The sequence below is a fragment of the Lagenorhynchus albirostris genome, chromosome 1 (assembly GCF_949774975.1).
Source record: "Lagenorhynchus albirostris chromosome 1, mLagAlb1.1, whole genome shotgun sequence".
Classification (NCBI taxonomy): Eukaryota; Metazoa; Chordata; class Mammalia; order Artiodactyla; family Delphinidae; genus Lagenorhynchus; species Lagenorhynchus albirostris.
The window spans coordinates 75,665,603-75,688,271 of NC_083095.1; the positions used below are offsets into that span (position 1 = coordinate 75,665,603).

The 22,669-nt window shown below is 39.5% G+C and overlaps 1 long non-coding RNA gene across 1 annotated transcript in view; it reads right to left on the reverse strand.

Moving 5' to 3' along the window:
• Positions 1–22,669, reverse strand: part of LOC132518225 (uncharacterized) — a 68,722-nt gene that overhangs the window by 12,816 nt on the left and 33,237 nt on the right. Inside the window, exon 5 of the long non-coding RNA XR_009539884.1 lies at positions 12,644–12,720. This is a non-coding gene — a long non-coding RNA (uncharacterized LOC132518225). The remainder of the gene's footprint in view (positions 1–12,643; positions 12,721–22,669) is intronic.

Genomic DNA, 22,669 nt, shown 5'->3' on the forward strand with positions numbered 1-22,669 from the left:
GATTCCAGCATACAACCAAGATGGCAAACTATTAACTTCAAAAAATGTCAACAATATATTGTTAAGTGAAAAGAGTGTGCTATAAATATATTGTGAACCAGGAGAGAAGGGAAGGAGGAAGGGAGGGAGGAAGGGAGGGAGGAAAGAAAGAAGGAATAAACAAAGGAGCAAAGTAAGGAAGGAATCAAAAGAGATTTTATATATATATACACACACATATATATGAATATGAACTTATTTACACATATTCAAACATATATATATATTCATGAATTCTGTTTGTATGTATTTATCCCTAAAAAGAAAGATGATATGTGCTAAAGAATACACACATATTTAAACACTAGTTACCTGTGGAGGTATAGAATTGAAAGGAACACTAGTAGCATTTTATTAATTTTTATATTATACTCTGTAATTGTTCAAATTTGTATATAAGCATGGGTTACTTTGTTTAAAAACAAAGTATTAAAAGCATGCATGGGGGGAAAAAACAAAGGAAATGAAAATGCTGACTTCATGGGATTATGAGTACATTTTTCCTTCTCCACATCTAAGAGCTTATGATATAGTTTTATTTCTTTTTTTAATTTTTAAAACATATTTATTTATTTTATTATTATTTATTTGTTTGGCCGGGTCTTAATTGTGGCAGGCAGGCTCTTTAGTTGTGGTATGCAGACTCTTACTTGCAGCATGCATGTGGGATCTAGTTCCCTGACCAGGGATCAAACCCAGGCTCCCTGCATTGAGAGTTCGGAGTCTTAACCACTGCACTACCAGGGAAGTCCCTAATATGGTTGTATTTCTTATAAAGCAATATTCTTAAGATGGGGAGGACTTTTCTCATAAACTCCTGGTCAGCAATGCATTAGTAGCAGAGAACCAAGAGCTGTTTTGCTTTCCGCTAAGGAGAGGGTAGAGGCTCTTCCTAAGAGCACATAGGGTGGTGATTTCAAATAACTATGACCTTTGGCCGTCAACCTCTAAGCCTCAGTTTTCTGAACTGTAAAATAGGAACTAGAGGCATCTTTTCTATGTGAGTAGTTGTAGCAGATGTCTAGGTCTCCTGTCAAAAAGATCAATAGAGAAACCAGGGAATGGGAAGAATCTCTGGCTTTGAAGAGCATCATTAAAAATTGAAGCTCAGGCCTTAGCAGGACTGGGTGGGGTAACGCCAGCCTTTCCAGGCAGGGTGGGCTGGGAACTACCCTCAGCCTTGGCTCTGAATTAATTCCCCCCACCTAGGCGGTAGCACGGGAACCCTCCACACGGTTCCGGCTTTTCTCAGGAGGCTGTCAGCCCTGCCCACCCACCTCATCTCCTGCACTGTTGGCCGCCCAGCTTCCAGGTGTCTGCTCCTCTGGTGAGATGGGGCCAGTAGACGCTCTCCTCAGCTCCTTGCCTGGGTGGGCAAGTCAGCCTCTAGGGCCGGCAGAAATCCTCATTTGAGGGTCCCACCGAGTTCCCTGGTCAGAGTGCTGCAGCTGAGTAGGTAGGCTGCTTGGGAATACTGCTTAGGTGCTGCAGAAAGCCTTCTTGGAATCTGACATGTTATCACTTTGGGACCATTGGCCAGCTGCTCCTGACTTGGCCACTTGAAGGCTCAGACTGTCCCAGTCTCTGAACTGAAGAGAACCAAGACTATTAGCATATCTCTCACCACCATCAATGCAAGGTATTTCAATGAAGAGTATCAGGAGGACAACTACAAATCCCACACTGGCATGTGCAAGTTCTGAGGAATGGTGGAATAACCCAATGTGTCTGGGTGACCTTTGGAGACAGCTGAGATAGAGCTACAACAGGGCAGTAGCGGACACCAAACTCATAGCCCATCTTCCCCAGCCGTGTGGCTGACAGGGTCTTGGTGCTCCAGCCGGCTGTCAGGCCTGAGCCTCCGAGGTAGGAGAGCCGAATTCAGGACACTGGTCCACCAGAGACCTCCTGGCCCCACGTAATATCAGTCGGCAAGAGCTCTCCCAGACATCTCCATCTCAACACTAAGACCCAGCTTCACTCAATGACCAGCAAGCTCCAGTGCTGGACACCCCATGCCAAACAACTAGCAATGCAGGAACACAACCCCACCCATTAGCAGAGAGGCTGCCTAACATCATAATAAGCTCACAGACACCACAAAACACACAACTGGATGCAGTCCTGTCCACTAGAAAGACAAGATCCAACCTCATCCACCAGAACACAGGCACCAGTCTCCTCCACCAGGAAGCCTACACAACCCACTAAGCCAACCTTACCCACTAGGAGCAGACACCAAAAACAACGGGAACAACGAAACAGCAGCCTGTGAAAAGGAGACCCCAAACACAGTAAGTTAAGGAAAATGAGAAGACAGAGAAATACACAGCAGATGAAGGAGCAAGGTAAAAACCCACCAGACCACACAAATGACGAGGAAGTAGGCAGTCTACCTGAAAAAGAATTCAGAGTAATGATAGTAAAGATGATCCAAAATCTTAGACATAGAATGGAGAAAATACAAGAAATGATTAACAAGGACCTAGAAGAACTAAAGAGCAAACAAACAATGATGAACAACATTGAACAATAAATGAAATTTAAAATTCTCTAGAAGGAATCAATAGCAGAATAACTGATGCAGAAGAATTGATAAGTGACCTGGAAGATAAAATAGTGGAAATAACTCCGCAGAGCAGAATAAAGAAAAAAGAGTGAAAAGAATTGAGAACAGTCTCAGAGACCTCTGGGACAACATTAAACACACCAACATTCGAATTATAGGGGTCCCAGAAGAAGAGAAAAAGAAAGGTTCTGAGAAAATATTTGCAGAGATTATAGTTGAAAACTTCCCTAATATGGGAAAGGAAATAGTCAATCAAGTCAAGGAAGTGCAGAGAGTCCCATACAGGATAAATCCAAGGAGAAACACACCAAGACACATATTAATCAAACTATCAAAAATTAACTACAGAGAAAAATATTAAAAGGAGCAAGGGAAAAACAACAAATAACATACAAGGGAATCCCCATAAGGTTAACAGCTGATCTTTCAGCAGAAACTCTGCAAGCCGAAAGGGTGTGGCAGGACATATTTAAAGTGATGAAAGGTAAAAACCTACAACCAAGATTACTGTATCCAGCAAGGATCTCATTCAGATTCAGCAGAGAAGTTAAAATCTTTACAGACGAGCAAAAGCTAAGAGAATTCAGCACCACTAAAACCAGCTTTACAGCAAATGCTAAAGGAACTTTTCTAGGCAGGAAACACAAAAGAAGGAAAAGACCTACAATAACAAACCCAAAACAATTAAGAAAATGGAAATAGGAACATACATATCAATAACTATCTTAAATGTAAATGGATTAAATACTCCAACCAAAACATAGACTGGCTGAATGGATACAAAAACAAGACCCGTATATATGCTGTCTACAAGAGACCCACTTCAGACCTAGGGACACATACAGACTGAAAGTGAGGGGATGGAAAAAGGTATTCCATGCAAATGGAAATCAAAAGAAAGCTGGAGTAGCAATTCTCATATCAGACAAAATAGACTTTAAAATAAAGACTACAAGGGACAAAGAAGGACACTACATAATGATCAAGGGATCAAACCAAGAAGAAGAGATAACAATTGTAAATCTTTATGCACCCAACATAGGAGCACCTCAATACATAAGGCAAATGCTAACAGCCATAGAAGGGGAAATCGACAGTAACACAATCATAGTAGGGGACTTCAACACCCCACTTTCACCAAAGGAAAGACTATCCAAAAAGAAAACAAATAAGGAAACACAAGCTTTAAATGACACATTAAACAAGATGGACTTAATTGATATTTATAGGACATTCCATCCAAAAACAACAGAATACACTTTCTTCTCAAGTGCTCATGGAACATTCTCCAGGATAGATCATATCTTGGGTCACAAATCAAGCCTTGGTAAATTTAAGAAAATTGAAATCATATCAGGCGTCTTTTCTGAAAACAATGCTATAAGACTAGATATCAATTATAGGAAAAAAAACTGTAAAAAATACAAACTTATGGAGGCTAAACAATACACTACTAAATAACCAAGAGATCACTGAAGAAATCAAAGAGAAAGTCAAAAAATACCTAGAAACAAAGGACAATGAAAACACGACGACCCAAAACCTATGGGATGCAGCAAAAGCAGTTCTAAGAGGGAAGTTTATAGCAATACAAGCCTACCTCAAGAAACAAGAAACATCTCAAATAAACAACCTAACGTTACACCTAAAGCAATTAGAGAAAGAAGAACACAAAAAACCCAAAGTTAGCAGAAGGAAAGAAATAAAGATCAGATCAGAAATAAATGAAAAAGAAATGAAGGAAACGATAGCAAAGATCAATAAAACTAAAAGCTTGTTCTTTGAAAAGATAAACAAAATTGATAAACCATTAGCCAGACTCATCAAAAAAAAAAGGAAGAAGACTCATATCAATAGAATTAGAAATGAAAAGAAGTAACAACTGGCACTGCAGAAATACAAAGGATCATGAGAGATTACTACAAGCAACTATATGCCAATAAAATGGACAACCTGGAAGAAATGGACAAATTCCTAGAAAAGCACACCCTTCCAAGATTGAACCAGGAAGAAATAGAAAATATAAACAGAGCAATCACAAGCACTGAAATTGAAACTGTGATTAAAAGTCTTCCAGCAAAAAAAAAAAAAAAAAAAAAAGTCTTCCAGCAAACAAAAGCCCAGGACCAGATGACTTCACAGGCAACTTTTTTCAAACATTTCGAGAAGAGCTAACACCTATCCTTCTCAAACTCTTCCAAAATATAGCAGAGGAAGGAACACTCCCAAACTCATTCTACGAGGCCAACATCACCCTGATACCAAAACCAGACAAAGATGTCACAAAAAAAGAAAACTACAGGCCAACATCACTGATAAACATAGATGCAAAAATCTTCAACAAAATACTAGCAAACAGAATCCAACAGTACGTTAAAAGGATCATACATCATGGTCAAGTGGGGTTTATCCCAGGAATGCAAGGATTCTTCAATATACACAAATCAATCAATGTGGTAAATCATATTAACAAATTGAAGGAGAAAAAAACAAATGAACATCTCAATAGATGCAGAAAAAGCTTTCGACAAATCCAACACCATTTTTGATAAAAACCCTCCAGAAAGTAGGTGTAGAGGGAACTTACCTCAACATAATAAAAGCCATACATGACAAACTCACAGCTAACATTGTTCTCAATGGTGAAAAACTAAACCATTTCCACTAGGATCAGGAACAGGACAAGGTTGCCCACTCTCACCACTATTATTCAAATTAGTTTTGGAAGTTTTAGCCACAGAAATCAGAGAAGAAAAAGAAATAAAAGGAATCCAAATTGGAAAAGAAGTAAAGCTGTCACTGTTTGCAGATGACATGATACTATACATAGAGAATCCTAAGGATGCTACCAGAAAACTACTAGAGCTAATCAATGAATTTGGTAAAGTAGCAGGATACAAAATTAATGCACAGAAATCTCTTGCATTCCTATACACTAATGATGAAAAATCTGAAAAAGAAATTAAGGAAACACTCCCATTTACCATTGCAATCCCACTACTGGCATATACCCTGAGAAAACCATAATGCAAAAAGAGTCATGTACCACAATGTTCATTGTAGCACTATTTACAATAGCCAGGATGTGGAAGCAACCTAAGTGTCCATCGACAGATGAATGGATAAAGAAGATGTGGCACATATATACAGTGGAATATTACTCAGCCATAAAAAGAAATGAAATTGAGTTATTTGTAGTGAGGTGGATGGACCTAGAGTCAGTCATACAGAGTGAAGTAAGTCAGGAGAAAAACAATGGTTCTGAAGAACCTAGAGGCAGGACAGGAATAAAGACACAGACATGGAGAGTGGACTTGAGAACATGGGGAGAGGGAGGGGTGGCCTGGCACAAGGTGAGATAGTGGCATGTACATATATACAAATGTAGAATGGATGGCTCGTGGGAAGCAGCTGCATAGCACAGGGAGATCAGCTCTATGCTTTGTGACCACCTAGAGCGGTGGGATAAGGAGGGGGTGAGAGGGAGACACAAGAGGGAGGGGATATGGGGCTATGTCTATACGTATGGCTGATTCACTTTGTTATACAGCAGAAGCTAATGTATCATTGTAGAGCAATTACACTACAATAAAGATGTTGAAAAAAAATTGAAGCTCATGCATATTTGACTTAAGAAAAATCTAATGGAAAGCACTGAGTCTTGGGATTGGCTGAAATTCACAAAGCCACAGTAATCCCCTTGATGTCTTTAGGCTCTTCCCAGGGGCAGCAGAAGGTAGTTATTGCATCTTTAGCACCAGAGAAATCTAGACAGTATTAGTAAAAAGTGGTTTTGCTCTGGTTTTAAAAAGAGATGGGCTGAGACTTTGACTCTGAGATTAGGTGACTTTGGAAAAATGACAGCCTCTCTGGGCTTCAGTTGCCTCATGTGTACAAATGGAAATACTAAACCTACCTCATGAACTGTTATAAAAGTGTTTAACGTATTGCCTGGCACTTGTCACACACAGAAAGTCTGTTCTATTTATTATAACTAAGAGCTCTCTGCAAAAAACCATCCCAAAAGACCCCAAGAGAGAAAATGTAGGACATGTTCTAGGCAGCCTAAAACCAGGACGACAAAAAAGCAGATGAAAGAAAGTGAGGAGTCACTAATCAAACAATATTTAGTGAATGCCCCAGCAGGATCTGTGCCCAAGGAACATTCTTCCTGCAGACTTCACAGGACTCCCTCTTTTTCATTTTTAAGGTCTGATCTCAAATATGATCCCTCTCATGGAGTCCCTGCAGACGATTATAACTGAAAGAACACTGCCCACTTACACAATATCCTAGTCCATCTTCTTTGTAGCACTTATAAACACTTGAAATTATCTGAATTATTTGCATCCATGTTTATTGTCTGCCTCTCCAAATATAAAACCTTGGAGGGTAAGAACTAGATCTGCTTTGTTTACAGCTACATCCCCAAAACTTGTGTTCAGCAGCAAATGAGATCCCAACACCCAGGTGGTAATAAGTTCAGCAGTGACTAAGACTTCCATGCTCCAGAACTACAGAAGCCCCTGAAGAAATGCTAGGCAGGGGCTCTGCCCTAAAGAATCCATAGAAACAAAAACATATATAATCAAAGCTAACCACAGTGTATACTGCCAGTTGGAAGTAAATTTAACACTCTCCCGGTTTTTTAAGATTTCATTCTTCTGAAAAGATGCATAGCACCTCCTTTAACCTTCCCATTACATCTTTCTCTACTTCTCTTCAGCCTTTCCATTCTTTGCCCACCATCATGCTGATCTGTTTCGTTCTATATTTTTTCTTCTCTCTTTTCTGTCTTCTGAAGGTAAGAAAAAAAGTCTGGGGCTTCCCTGGTGGCGCAGTGCTTGAGAGTCCGCCTGCCGATGCAGGGGACGCGGGTTCGTGCCCCGGTTCGGGATGATCCCACATGCCGCGGAGCGGCTGGGCCTGTGAGCCATGGCCGCTGAGCCTGTGCATCCGGAGCCTGTGCTCCACAAGGGGAGAGGCCACAACAGCGAGAGGCCCGCGTACAGCAAAAAAAAAAAAGTCTGGAGGGCTTAGGAAGCATAATCAAAAATTTGGAGAAGTGAGGCACATTGGAATGGCCAATAAACCTGGAGGGAAGAAATGTACACACAAAGAATTGTTATTCTTAGTTATTAGTGACACCTGAGCAGTGCTATCTTGCTGTAAACACATTAAATTTCACTCATTCCTTGAGTCATCCAGTGAATTCACAGATGGACTGATCCATGAATAATTTGGCAGATCGGGACTTTCAAATGTAGAAAAAAAGAATCAGGGCTTACAAACTAAGGATGTTAAAAAGAAAATACTGAATTCAAATCATTGAGGTCAAGTAAAAATTAGTGTTAAAGTGTCTCTTTTATTGACTTAGTAGTAGAGCTTTTTAAAAAAATTCTTTGGAAAAAAATAGCTTCATTATTAAACTCACAATTGAATGTATCAAAATTTAAGCCTTGAATTAAACTTTTATTTGTACTTCAGAGATTTATTCTTTTAATCTACTAATCTAAAGACTAGTTTCTTTATGATTTTATTTTATATTTTTAATTGAAGTAGAGTTGATTTACCATGTGGCAATCTCTGCTTACAGCAAAGTGACTCAGTTATACACACAGAGACATTCTTTTTTTTAATATTATTTTCCATTATGGTTTATCCCAGGAGATTAGATATAGTTCCCTGTGCTATACAGTAGGACCTTGTTGTTTATCCATTCTAAATGTAATAGTTTGCATCTACCAACCCCAAACTCCCAGTCAATCCCTCTCCCTCCCCCCCCTTGGCAACCACAAGTAAAGAGTAGTTTCTTAATAAATGGAGGGTTGAGAAATTAATCATAGAGATAATATGGGAACAGGATGCCCACATTCTACTATGAACACTGAAGAAAATTAGAAAGAGAAGAATGCCTACTCTCTCTGATATAATAACAAGTTCTTCTTTTAAAAGTACTTGTAGTTTTTTAGCAAGGAGCTCAATGGTGGAAATAAATTTTTTAAAGCATCCATTCTGCCTAGGCCCTTCATCAAAACTTCCTCACCCCAGGAAGTCATGATGGTTGTACTTCTTTCTTACACCAACAATAATTTGTCATAGAGTCTTTCCTAGAAAAACAAAGGTTTGATGGGATATTAGAAAGAGAAGTTGTTGAAACCCACAAAGAAACCAGCAAGACTTAAAAAGAACAAGAAAAACTACCAGGTACAGACATACCTAGCAGATGCTGGCTCACCCTCCTCCCAGCCACCGTCATTACCGCCACTTCACAGAGAGCTTGAGACTTGAAGAACTGAGAACCTCCAAGTACATATACATTAGCAGCACACAAATGCTGACCTTCAAGGCCCCCATGATGCCTTTCTTTCTCTACTCTCCAAGCCTCCATCTCATTCGCTTGCCTCTCTAGGTCTCTAATATCTTCCAACCATAATTCATTGAACCAAGACTTTTGGTCTTTAACTTCTCTTGGTTCACCCTATATCTTTGACATCACACCCATCTTGGTGTCATATATTTACATACATGTTCTCATTAGGAAAGCCACATAGTGGAAAATGGAGTGGGAAAAATACCCATAATCCCACAACTAATTTAATTGCTGTTATCATATTACTGTTGTCTTTAATTTGTTCTAATTGTATTACAAACATGTAATTCTACATTCTATTTTTCTCTCAGTATTATAAGTATATGGTTGAATGACATTTCATTGCATACGTTCCACCTCTGTGGCCATTCAAGATGTTTCTAGTTTCTCACTGTTAAAAATAATAGTACAAAAAAAATAATAATAAAAATAAAAATAATAGTACAATTTATTCTCAACGTAACCGTGAGAAATCCTATTAAAATCTAGGTCAGGTCATGTCATTCCACCAAAGATTTCCAATGGCTCCCCATCTCACATCTTGTAAAAGTGAAGTCTTTACAGTATCCTACAAGGCCCTAAATGATACAGCTCTCCATTACAGCTCTAACCTTATCTCCTACCACCCTCCCCTTCATTCACTCAGCTCCAATCATATTGACCTCCTTCCTATTCCTCAGATACTCTAAACACGTTCCCACCTGAAGGCCTTTGCACTGGTTACTTCCTCTGCTTGGAACCTCTTCCCCCAGATCCCATAGTCAATCCCTCAACCCCTTAATGTATTTGCTCAAATATTACCTTCTCAATGAGGCTTATACTGATGATCTTATAGAAAACTGAAACTCACCCAGAATCCCCAGCACTCCTGATCCCCTTTACCCTGATCTACTTTTTTACTTTTTGAAAGCACTCATCACCTTCTAACATACTATGTATTTTACTTATTTAATTAGTCTATTGTTTATTATTGTCTGTCACCTGCTTCTAGAATATAAACTCCATAAGGGCAAGAACCTTTGTATGTTTTGTTCAATGAAGTATCTAAAATATCTTAAAAAGTACATAGAACAACAATATTAGCTCAACAAATTCTTTTGCATGATTATAACTGCTCCAATATTTAAAAATTGTTTTTTAGAAATTGATTATTAGAAATTAATTTACTAACTCAAAGGTTATGACTCAAAATACAGTGCTGTCAAACGGCTTTCCAAAATGTTGGCAGGGTTGAGTTAATTTACTCATGGTTACTCAGTTAACTATTGGTTGAAATAGGATTTGAATTTTCCAAAGCCTACACTCTCTGTTAAGCCTACACTCTCTGCTTAACAGAGATTGAACCAAAAAACATAAAGTGGCCTTTAAGGAGCAAGAAAGTGCAACTATGCACATCTTGAAGGAAAGGAAATATCTCATTCATTTTTCTACCCACATAGTAAAGTATGTGGCACAAAGGAGAAACTCGCCAAATACTCCATGAATTAATTGAAAAAATATCTGTAAAGTAACGCTGCAAGTAAGGAACATGAAAAGTCTCAAAATCTGGGGGGAAGTTGATCTGTGCATTAAAATAATTGCTCAGGGACTTCCCTGGCGGTCCAGTGGTTAAGACTTTGGCTTCCAATACAGGGTGTGCAGGTTTGATCCCTGGTCAGGGATCTAAGATTCCACATGCCTTGCGGCCAAAAAACCAAAACATAAAACAGCAGTAATATTGTAACAAATTCAATAAAGACTTTAAAAATGATCTGCATCCAAAAAAGTCTTAGAAAAATAAATTAAATAATTGCTCAGATTTTTAAGGAAAACAGTAAAAATCTTATCTACAAAGGGGCAATTGAACTAAAAGGACCAGAATCCTCACTGGACATCAATATTGTTATATTGGTGTGTATTGTGTATATTGATATTCTTCATAAAAGGCTAAAAGAAAATGAAAATCTGTCCCTTCCTACCCTTTGCCTGTCCTTCTACCTTTCTCCAAGAGCTCTGCAATTCCCACACTAGCTCTGCAACATAGACAGTAAGAACTTTCCAGTTTTTCAAATCACTCCTCTCAGGTGTATAGTAAATTGTCGGGGATCAGACATCGTAAGCAGCAAGAGTCTCCTTTACCTCCTGAGTCCCCAGTTTCAGCCCAGTTATTTTGCTGTTTGCTCAGACATACTCCAAACCCTATCTTCCTCTGCCTCTTCTCTGTTTCCTCCTGATCTCTAGTTCAGCACTATAGGCTCGAGTCTTCGCAAAGACACACTTAGAGAAGGCTCTTTTTGCCAAGAGGAACCTAAGTTCCATCCTCGTAGACTATCATCCTTTTAGCTTCAAATGAATTTGTAAAATTCTGAGTTGCCACGATCTTGCTTGGAGAGATCTTGTATGAGAGAACTGCCTGTGTCAGTTGAATGCCAGGGGCTTAAACCCTAAAGAAGAGACAGGTAGAAGCTCACAGGGACACAATAAACTTTGACAGCTTTACTTCTCTAATAAAATGCAATGCAGCTAAAGTTCAGAGATGTTTTGAGGCTTGCCCTGCTTTTGCATGGCAGATTGGAGCTCTGTCCCAGTTCCCCTGCCCTTAGATTTTTCCACTACTCAGCAGTTGCCTCCAGAGAGCTGAGCTAGATTAACTCCTAAATCTTTTAGTATATTGTACTGTTTCTTTTTTAAAGATTTTATTCTTCACAGCATATTGCATTGTTTTTTTTTAAAGATTTGATTCTTCATAGTATATCATGATATGATTTATCTGCTTCTCAATCAAAACAGGAAAAGAAACCTCTGAGAAAGAAGCTGCTCAGAGGTTTTAGAGATGAGGATTGTTTAAGGGAAGAACCAATGGTGTCCTCCTCTGCATACCAAGGAAGCACTCAACAACACTCCCTCACACATTACAGGGATATGGTCATGGTGAGTTCTGTTCCAGAGGGTGAAACTGTGTAGGGAAGCCCAGGAGAGCAGAACTATCATTCCTCAGCTGTAGTCTTCCTTATCTTCTCCAGAACACCCCACTTCTAACTTGTATTCAGACTTCTGTGTGCTAACTTGTAAGCGCACAGAAAGGACAAGCTTTCTCTGGTGGTAATAAGGACTCCCTTGCTTAGGCAAACAAGCAAAGACTGAATGACCATCTGCCACTAGAAGAGACTCATTCTTTCTTTGGAAGGTTGTATCATATTCAACTTTCATTCTATAAACTTGTAGTGCCTAGGCAGGCACTGTGCTAGGGATTCAAATACAAAAAGGCAGAGAGAAATGATTGTCTTGATCCCTCCCCCATCCCCAAATCCATAATCATATGACTTTTTTTGATAACTAGAAAAAAGAAACAGGTACTGTGGCAAACTCTAAAATGTGACAAGTCATAATCCGAGGCATTTTGAAGAATCTTGGAGGGTGTGTGTATTAGGGGGCAGCGGGGTGGAGGGGAGTGTAGGTGCCTTAGTAGGAAGCAAGAAACTCATTGAAAAAGTATACTGAGTTCTGAGACAGAAGAGAGGTTAAATAATCCTTATAATTTAAAAGGCCTTCTATTAACCTTCTAAACACCACACACTTATGCACCATATCAAACAAGTGATTGAGTCTTGCTCAGTACCATTGTATATGTGCATACCCAAAAAACATGGCAAGCAATGAAAATAAGAGGTGGTGAAACTTACCAGTTTTCTCCAGCTGTGCAAGGGGAGCTTAGCTAATTGTTATAATGTTCTTTCCTTTACTTCTTTCATAATTTCTTCTGAAATGAAACAGAGAGAAAGCAAAATATTAAAAAACACAAAATAAAAAACATTCTGATTTGGACATTAGTAACTGGTTTTCTATTTAAATCATTTCACCCTTTTAATATTGGTCTCTGAATTTGTTAATCTCTTTCCTTCTCTGTAAATTTTGCATTTGTCCTTTTCAATACTTTTGCCTTCTTCTGCCAAGGTAGAACTAAGCCTACCTGCCATTCCATTTTAATCATTAACTACCATGGGCACCATTAGAACTATATTTGAACACATTCCAAAATCTGTTACTCAAAGGCCATTCATTAATTCAACAAACATTTATTATAGAAAGAAAGTATTTATCTTTAGCTAATATAAATTAATTGAATACTTTATGAGATATGACCTGATACTAACTTTAAGCTTAAAATTTTGTGTCAAGAAAAAATCAAAAAGTGTTTTGATTTTGGTAATCATGTCACAATGCATATATGTAGCAAATCATCACATTGTCACCTTAAATATATATAATTTTTGTCTGTCAATTATACTTCAATAAAGCTGGAGAAAAAATATAAAAGGTTTTAAGGAGTTGTGTCAAATCAAATCCAGTTAGTCTTAGGTTCTGTTATTGTCCTGCTGAATCAAAAACATTATTAAGTGAAGACTTCTTTTGTGAGTTAATATATCCAAAAATTTGGTTTCTGCTTCTTTTTACTCCTTTAACCAACTCATCTATCATATCTCTGGTACACTTGGGCAAGTCACTTAACTTTAATATTCGTTATCTGTAAAGTAGGTAATAATTTTACCCCTTTGATCATTTTTTTATTATTATTTGTTTATTTTTGGCTGAGTTGGGTCTTCGTTGCTGTGCGCGGGCTTTCTCTAGTTGCAGAGAGCAGGGGCTACTCTTCGTTGCAGTGGGCGGGCCTCTCATTGCAGTGTCTTCTCCTGTTGCGGAGCACGGGCTCTAGGCACACGGGCTCTAAGCACACGGGCTCAGTAGTTGTGGCACACAGGCTTAGTTGCTCCATGGCATGTGGGATCTTCCTGGACCAGGGCTCGAACCCGTGTCCCCTGCATTGGCAGGCGGATTCTTAACCATTGCGCCACCAGGGAAGTCCCTTCCCCTTTAATTATTGTGATGGTTAATTTTTTGTGTCAACTTGGCTAGGACATAATACCCAGTTGTGTGTTCAAATACAGTCTAGCAGTTGCTGTGATGGTGTTTCTAGATGTGATTAACATTTAAATCAGTGGTCTTTGAGTAAAGCAGTTTACCCTTTATAATGTGAGTAGGCCTAATACAATCAAAGTCTTAAAAGAAAAGATTAAGATCCCCAGAAGAAGGAATTTGGCCTCCAGACTTTCTTTAGACTCAAGACTGAAAGACATAGTCCTGCCAGAATTTCCAGCCTGCCGGACCTGTCCTGCAGACTTCAGATTTGTCAGGCCCCACAATCTCCTGAGCCAATTCCTTAAAATAAATCAATCTCTCCCTCTTTCTCTCTCTCTCACACACACACACACTCTCTCTCTCTCCATATATAGAGATAGAGATAGATATATAAAATTTATTTCAATCGAAAGATAGATAGATGATAAATAGATATATATAGAGAGAGAGATCCTATTGGTTATATTTCTTTGGAGAATCCTAGCTAATACAATTACCTTCCTTGCAATGGTTTTAGAGGTGAAAATGTGGTTTAGGTTTAGGAAAGTTTAGCTACACAGGAAGACCACTGTTCATTCTTAGGAGATAAACTTCTCTTGAAGATCTTATTATCTTCTCTCTCCTTCCCTCAGTATCCACCTTAAATAAGTTACAATAACCATTATCACCTTATAGAGATGAGGCAGAAAGAGGATAGGAAAACTCTGTGTCATTAAATCAAATCAATCAACCCAGGAGCACTATTAAACTCTGACTGTCTTATAAAGGCCAAAGCAATATTCTTCAATGTATAATCAGTAACATTTGTTTATAGACCTATCTTGCTTGTTTAATATAGATTTTCCACTGACGTCAAACACTTACATCTATTCCTGTACCTCCTCTAATGATTCATTTCTCCTCTTATACCCTGTTACAGAAGCCTAGGATGTAAAATCACAGAGTACAAAATTCTGCACTGTGGATTTCAGTCTTGAAAGCTTTGTGATTTTTATCTATCTGACATAGGATTTTGAAGTGATCATTGCATGACTATAACTGAACTTGCCATCAATGAATACTCAGGGGTATTATTAAAAGTCTTCCATTCCAATGAATTTCCTGTTATTAGTCCCATTCACTTAGCAATTTAATAAGTGGACAATAAAGCCAGGAGACTCCAGATATGGAAGAGCTCCAAACCTTTGGTAATTTGCAATACACACCAGGGATTCAAAAAGTTCACTGACAGGTGAAAGCTCATCCATGAATACTAAGTAAGTGGTATCAATCCATGGGCTCCCAAAAGACCAACAAGCAGCCTGGAACTTAGTTTCCAGAAATATCTGACTCAACACCTCTTTGTTTTTTCTACTGCTTGAGTAAAAGTTCAGAGCCCAAACAATGTCCAGAGCATTTCACAGATTGCCTACCTCAAGGCAAAGAGTATCAAAATGTTTTGTAACCAGCTAGCTTTTAAATCTCCTTAAAAGAATTTTGACTACTCAGAGCAAAAACAATAATGATGCATTGTGGAATTTGTAACATGCAGGAGTAAAATATATGAAAATAATAACAAAAAGGCTGGGAGGAGGAAAAAGTAAGTTTGAAAGATTCTTATATTATGTAGTCAGTAGTATTTTATTTGATGGTATGCTACATTAAAGATGTATACTATAAATGCTAGAGAAACAGCTACAAATAAAGAGTTATAGCTAATTAGATAATAGTGGAAATGGAATAAAATATTTTTTAAAAACTCAATCCACACGAAAAAAGAAAATAGGAAATAAATAGCAAAATGGTAGATTTCAACCAAACCCCATCAATAATCATATTAAATATAAATAGTATAACTTGTATCCAGAATATATAAAGAACTCTTACAATTCAACAATAAAAAGACAACCCAGCTTAAAAATGGACAAAGGATTTGACTAGACATTTCTCCAGAGAAGATTTACATATGTCCAATAAGCACATGAAAAAAAATTTCAACATAATTAACCTTTCAAGGAAATGAAAATCACAATGAGATACCACTTCACATCCACTAGGATGACTAAAATCAAAAAGACAGACAGTGACAAGTGTCAGAAAGGGTGTGGAGAAACTGGAATTAGAGAAACTTACTTGCAGGAATGTAAAATGGTAAGGTACTTTGCAAAACAATTTAGCAGTTTCTCAAAATGCTGAGCACAGAGCTATCATAACCCAGCAAATCTACTCCTATACCCAAGAAAATTGAAAATGTATATTCACACAAAAAGTTGTATATGAATATTAATTGCAGTGTTATTCATAAAAGCCCCAAAGTGGAAACAACCAAAATGTCTACCAACTGACAAATAGATAAACAAAGTGTAGAATAGCTGTAAAGCTGAATATTATTCAGTAATAAAAAAGAATGAGGTACTAATACATGATACAATATGTATCCAACTTTGCAATGTAGGAGATGGAGACACTGTGGAGTTTGATGTTTTGAGGAGAAAAGGGTATGGAGGTAGCAAATGTTACAGGCCCTACTGGAGTTCCAGTGCAAGCAGTAAATATGCAGCAGACTGTAACCATTATAGATGCTACCCACATAGTAGGGGTTTTCTACCAATTACCAGAATTACCAAAACAGTAAGAATAAGGAAAAGAACGAGGGATGGGAGAGTGGTCCAGAAGGCCAGGTCCAATAGGGCCAGCTCAACCTCAGGCCACAGTTCTCATCCTACTACACATGGAGACCTATGAGCATTGACCACAGTATTCCTCTGGTGCAGGAAAAAGTAGTGGAATGTGCTGATAACCAGGGGATAGGAGATCAAGGTAGACTAGTGTTAAAAAAGAGACATTGGGGCTTCCCTGATGGCGCAGTGGTTGAGAGTCCGCCTGCCGATGCAGGGGACACAGGTTCGTGCCCCGGTCCGGGAAGATCCCACATGCTGCGGAGTGGCTGGGCCCGTGAGCCATGGCCGCTGAGCCTGCGCGTCCGGAGCCTGTGCTCCACAACGGGAGAGGCCACAACAGTGAGAGGCCCGCGTACCGCAAAAAAAAAGACAGTGTAGGGGACTGGTTAAGAGCAAATTCTGAGGCCTGACTTCTAGGATTCAAATCCCATTTCTGCCACTACCTGTGTGACCTTAGTCAAGTTACTTAATCACTCAGTGCCTCAGTTTACTCATCTGAAAAAGGGGTATATACTAGTACCTTCTTGATAAGCATGGCCAGGACCAGGGTGAAGCAAGAGAAGCACCTAGGGTGCAGAAGTGTACTTGTGTGTCTCTGAGTCAGTGTCTCTTAAATTTTGTTTCCCCAGATGCCTCTCTTGCCCCACACCTAGTCCCAGTCCTGCTCATAAGGTTGTTGTAAACATTAAATGAGCAAAAACACTTAGAACAGTGTATGGCATAGAGTAAGGGATATATAAATGTTAGGTAGGCATTAGCTGCTATTATTATTATTGTTGTTGTTGTTGTTGTTGTTATATCCTGGAGAAAGATCCAGAGCGGGATCTTAAAGAATTTGATTAAATTAGACAGACAAACCAAAAACAAACCAATTGTTTTTGACTCACTTCTCCCCTGGATCACCAGCAGCTCTATTGGAACCACCTTCAAAAATTCAGCTGTGTTTCCCACTTATTCCAAATCGCTCAAACCAGAATGGTCTGATCTGTAAATATGGCCTCAATACATGCAGCCACTGTTTACAACACTAAAAGAAGGATACAGGACTCATCAAGTTGGACTAAATGATTTTCCTTGAATGGATTATCCAAAACATCTATCTGCTGAGAGAAAGACTAGTTCTTTGTACCTAAAATTTTAAAATAAATAAATTTTTACAACTTCAATTATAAATGTTTAATTATAAATGGAAGAGCTAATTGGTTATAGAAATCTCTTTTTTTTTAATTTACCATTATCTTCTCAATGGATCTGTCTTTCAAATATATGAATTGTTTCTCTCAGTTCTATAAAAGTATTTAGGCTGGGGAAAAAAGTTTTTGAGCTTCTTACTATAGCACTCTACTAAATGCTGTGAACTGTGCAGAATGAATACAATATGGTCTCTATGCCTGAGGAACTCCCAGTGCAGCCAAAGAAGCAGGTATGGGCTCTACCTTTGATAAAAGGTAAACTCTGGTAAATGGTATAATCAAGGTTTAAACAATGTGCTGTGCTATTATGGAGAAAGGAAAGGCCACAGGTGACTCACATGCAAGTAGAAAGTTTAATAAGAACCTACAGTATGCTCAGGCTGTGCCCAGAGCTGTGGCGTTATAGAAGGTGCATAAAAGCCCTGACCTCCTCTCTGACATGGATGACTATTTAGTTGGAGTGAGAAAGCTAATACACATTATTAAAAAGCAGCAAACAATGTTCCATGTTAGACTGTGGGCAGAATACTAAAAGTATTGCAGCCTTCCAGCGAAGATGAAGACCCATAGAAGCTGGAGCAGTCAGGGAGGAAAAGAGGGCTCTAGGACATGAGGAAGTACAGTGATGGAAGTGATTATGGGGCCAAGAGGTAGCCTGGCCAAACTGCAGCAGGGAAAAAAAAAAAAAAAAAAGCTTGAGGCAGACGGAGGAAGAGGTGGGGAGAGTAAGTTTATTTGGTAAGGATGAGTCCTCAGGCATTAGGGGAAATATTACTGTATGTACTAGCAATCTGAGAGCCAATGAAAGATTTGGGATAGACGAGGGACCTGATGCAAGTGATATTTAACAACTAGTTTGTAGAATGGAATAGAACATAAAGGTGGTGGTGAAGGATAGCCTGGAAGTGAGAAAATGGGGGTAGGAGGGTTAGAGGTAATTCTTCAGAGGGAAGTGCTGAAGATCTGGATTAGGAAGTACCTGTGGAAATAGAAGGAGAATATTTCTGCAGTATTTTATGAGACAAGACTATGAGAAGTATTTTTTTAAGTAATTTATACTTTTTTATTTATTTATTTTTTGGCCGCGCCTTGTGGCATGTGGGATCTTAGTTCCCTGACCAGGGATTGAACCCGTGCCCCCTGCCTTGGGAGCACGGAGTCTTAACCACTGGACCGCTGGGGAAGTCCCTCCACAGTATTTTATGAGACAAGGTTATGAGAAGTATTTTAATAAAAGGATCGATCTGTTGTGGTTGTTTAGGTTTTTTTCCAGAGATATTTTTGGTTTTGTTTTTAAGGAAAAAGAAAAATAGAAGTAAAGACCAACTAATTAATAGAACAAAGTGCCTTCTACAGGGAAGGTAAAGCTGCTTTAGGGGACAAGATAATTAGTTGTGGTTTAGGTATGCTGATATAGGTGGGAGGGAATAGTGAATCACTCTCCTCCCCCAATCCCTCACTCCCTCCTATCAGAGAGACTCTGAGGCAAAAGAATTTTGTCGAGGCTGGCATCCATTATGACTGAGAATCAGATGTTAAAAGTGCCAAATAAAAATTCTTGCTTGCCATCCAGCTCTACAAGGATTGAGTCATTAGCCACTGCAGTCCCTGACCTTCAACACAACGCAAAAGGATTTCAGGGTGGAGCTCAGGAATGAGGCAGTCTGTGCTCTGGGAAAACTGGTAGAACACCCTCAGATAATTAGACGTTTTCAGGAGAAAATTTTGTGAACCCATTGCTTGTATCTTCCCATACTTGGAAAAGCACCAAAATCATTAACTGAGATATCTGTGCCTCGTGACTAGCAGCAACCTTCTACTGAGATGTGTGCTTCATTGCACATACCTGCCCCCTTCTCCAAAATCAGACTTACTGACCTCCCCCCCTACCTGTTCAGAGCAGTTCCTCACAGCTACCTGAGAGGCTGTCTTCTGGGCTATAGTCCTTAATAAGTCCCCAAATAAAACTGAAACTCAGGAATTCCCTGGCAGTCTGGTGGTTAGGACTCTGTGCTTCCACTGCAGGGGGCCCAAGTTTGATCCCTGGTCTGGGAACTAAGATCCTGCAAGCCACATGGCACAGCCAAAAAAAAAAAAAAAAGTATGAAGTGTTTCTATCATGTCACCAGGCCCTCCCAGAGGAGTAAGAAAGAATCATATAATCCTCAATGCAAGGTAAGGACCAGAGCTTTGCTAAAAGGGAGGTAGGGTATCTTTAGTATGGATTCAGATTGTGTTGACTTAATTAATTAATAATGATAATAATGAACGACCCTGAGAGATGTGCTCACTTAATAGATCAACCTGTATAGGCATCAGAAAGCCCACAGCTCTCACTGTAGAAAGATTGAATTTAAAGAACTCAGAAGGTTGGACTTAAGGAACTCCAGAAACTGAAGCCTCCACTGGCAGGTCAGGATTGGAGGGAGGACCCATGGGGACACCCCTTCCCGTAAACATCCAAGTCTTGAGCTACCTTCCCTTGTACAGTGAAAGGGAAAATTCAGGCTAGCTAGAACTTCAATTTTTTATCTCTCTTACATTGTAATTCCCCTCTGAAATTGCCCTAACTTTCCAGTTAAGAATATCACAGGTCCTCTGGTGTATTTGTCCTGGGAAATCTGAGGGAATCAAGAAGCAAGAGGAAGGAGTTGGATCTGTCCTTCCCTATTCCCTCCTAGCTCCTGAAGAGAAAGGGAGACAATCTATGTGTGGGTGGGAGGGGGCAGGGGGCACAGACCATCTCTAGTGGCAGCAGAAAGGATCATACCCCTGAAGAAACCAGAGAGGATATGCCAAAGAGACAGTGGAATAAACACCTTCTGGCTTCCCTTTGTAAACTAGCAAAGGCTGCCCTCTAGAAGGGAAAGGAAAGGAAGAGAAGAGCACCATCCAGCTCTGGAATTACACTGAATCTGTGGTGACAAGACATTCAGGTAGGAAGTATCTACTGCAGAGTTGGGAGGTGTGAGACTAGACCTTGTGTACCCATATTTGGATCAGATGCAAAAAAAAACTGAGTCATCAACATAAAGATAATATTTAAATATTTTTAAAATATATGTGAACAATATGAAAGTTCCTTAAAAAACTAAAAATAGAACTACCATACGACCCAGCAATCCCACTACTGGGCATATACCCTGAGAAAACCATAATTCAAAAAGAGTCATGTACCACAATATTCATTGCACCTCTATTTACAAGAGCCAGGACATGGAAGCAACCGAAGTGTCCATCGACAAATGAATGGATAAAGATGTGGCACAGGGCTTCCCTGGTGGCGCAGTGGTTGAGAGTCCGCCTGCCGATGCAGGGGACACGGGTTCGTGCCCCGGTCCGGGAAGATCCCACATGCCACGGAGCGGCTAGGCCCGTGAGCCATGGCCGCTGAGCCTGTGCGTCCGGAGCCTGTGCTCCACAACGGGAGAGGCCACAACAGTGACAGGTCTGCGTACCGCAAAAAAAAAAAAAAAAATGTGGCACATATATGCAATGGAATATTACTCAGCCATAAAAAGAAACAAAATCGAGTTATTTGTAGTGAGGTGGTTGGACCTAGAGTCTGTCATACAGAGTGAAGTAAGTCAGAAAGAGAAAAACAAATACCGTATGCTGACACATATTTGGAATCTAAAAAAAAAAAAAGGTTCTGAAGGACCTAAGGACAGGACAGGAATAAAGACACAGACATAGAGAATGGACTTGAGGATATGGGGAGGGGGAAGGGTAAGCTGGGACGAAGTGAGAGAGTGGCATGGATATATATACACTACCACATGTAGATAGCTAGTGGGAAGCAGCCGCATAGCACAGGGAGATCAGCCTGGTGGTTTGTGACCACCTAGAGGGGTGGGATAGGGAGGGTGGGAGGGAGGGAGACGCAAGAGGGAGGAGATATGGGGATATACGTATACGTATAGCTGATTCACTTTGTTATAAAGCAGAAATTAACACACCATTGTAAAGCAATTATACTCCAATAAGGATGTTTGTTTATATATATATATATATATATATATATATATATATATATATATATATGTGAGAAGGAGCAGGTACTAAATGCTAAACACTTTCGTAGGCGTTGCTCCTGCATGTTCTGTCTTTGCATCCTCTTCCTTTTGCCGCTAAGTCACTCATAAATCTCGCGTCTTGGAGGTAATTTGGTATTTCTACCACCAGGTGGAGGTGTCCCACTGCTCTTCACTTACTATCAAAGAGATGTTCTTAAGAAATTTTGGGAGTGGGGGCAGGGGTCAGGTTCTTTGGTTCCACTAGTTATACAAATAAGCACTTGCCTTCACGCCCAAGAGCGAAAAGAATTTGAAGAGTGAGCATAAAAGGTCAGGCAGTGGCTGCCTCTTCCTCTCTTTTTGTTTTCTTAGTCCTTTGGTTTCCATGGGGATCTGTGTTTGAGCAGCAACTCTGAATCCATTTACTGCCCCTCAAGGCTTGGGGCTGAGCCCAGAGACTGGCTGTGAAGAACAGCAGGAGCTGGAATGGGTGGAAAGGAGGAGATTTATTTGGTAAATTTGGATAGCAAAAGACGAAGACAGGTATAGAAGGAGTGATGAGGTGAACCTTGGAATGGAGTGCACAGAGGAATGTGAAAGGCAAATAATGTTTTAGTTCAAATAAAATTTGGGGACATTAAAGTCTTTTCCAAAACTCTTCAATTGTCTTCTTACCATAGACCATTTCAGGACACACTCTGGGCCCTTTATAATACCAGGTCCTCTCCTACCCCTATCCAAAAACATCAGTAGACCTGTGTCAGAACCTGCCTGGAGTCCTGATATGTCCTCCTGTTCCAAAAGCACTCTGGAGCAAGAGATGAGAAGTCCAAGGAAAGACCATCCACTGTATTCCCCAGGTATGGTATAGTGCCTGACACATGGTAAACTCTCAGTAAAATATTTGTTGAATGGATGAATAA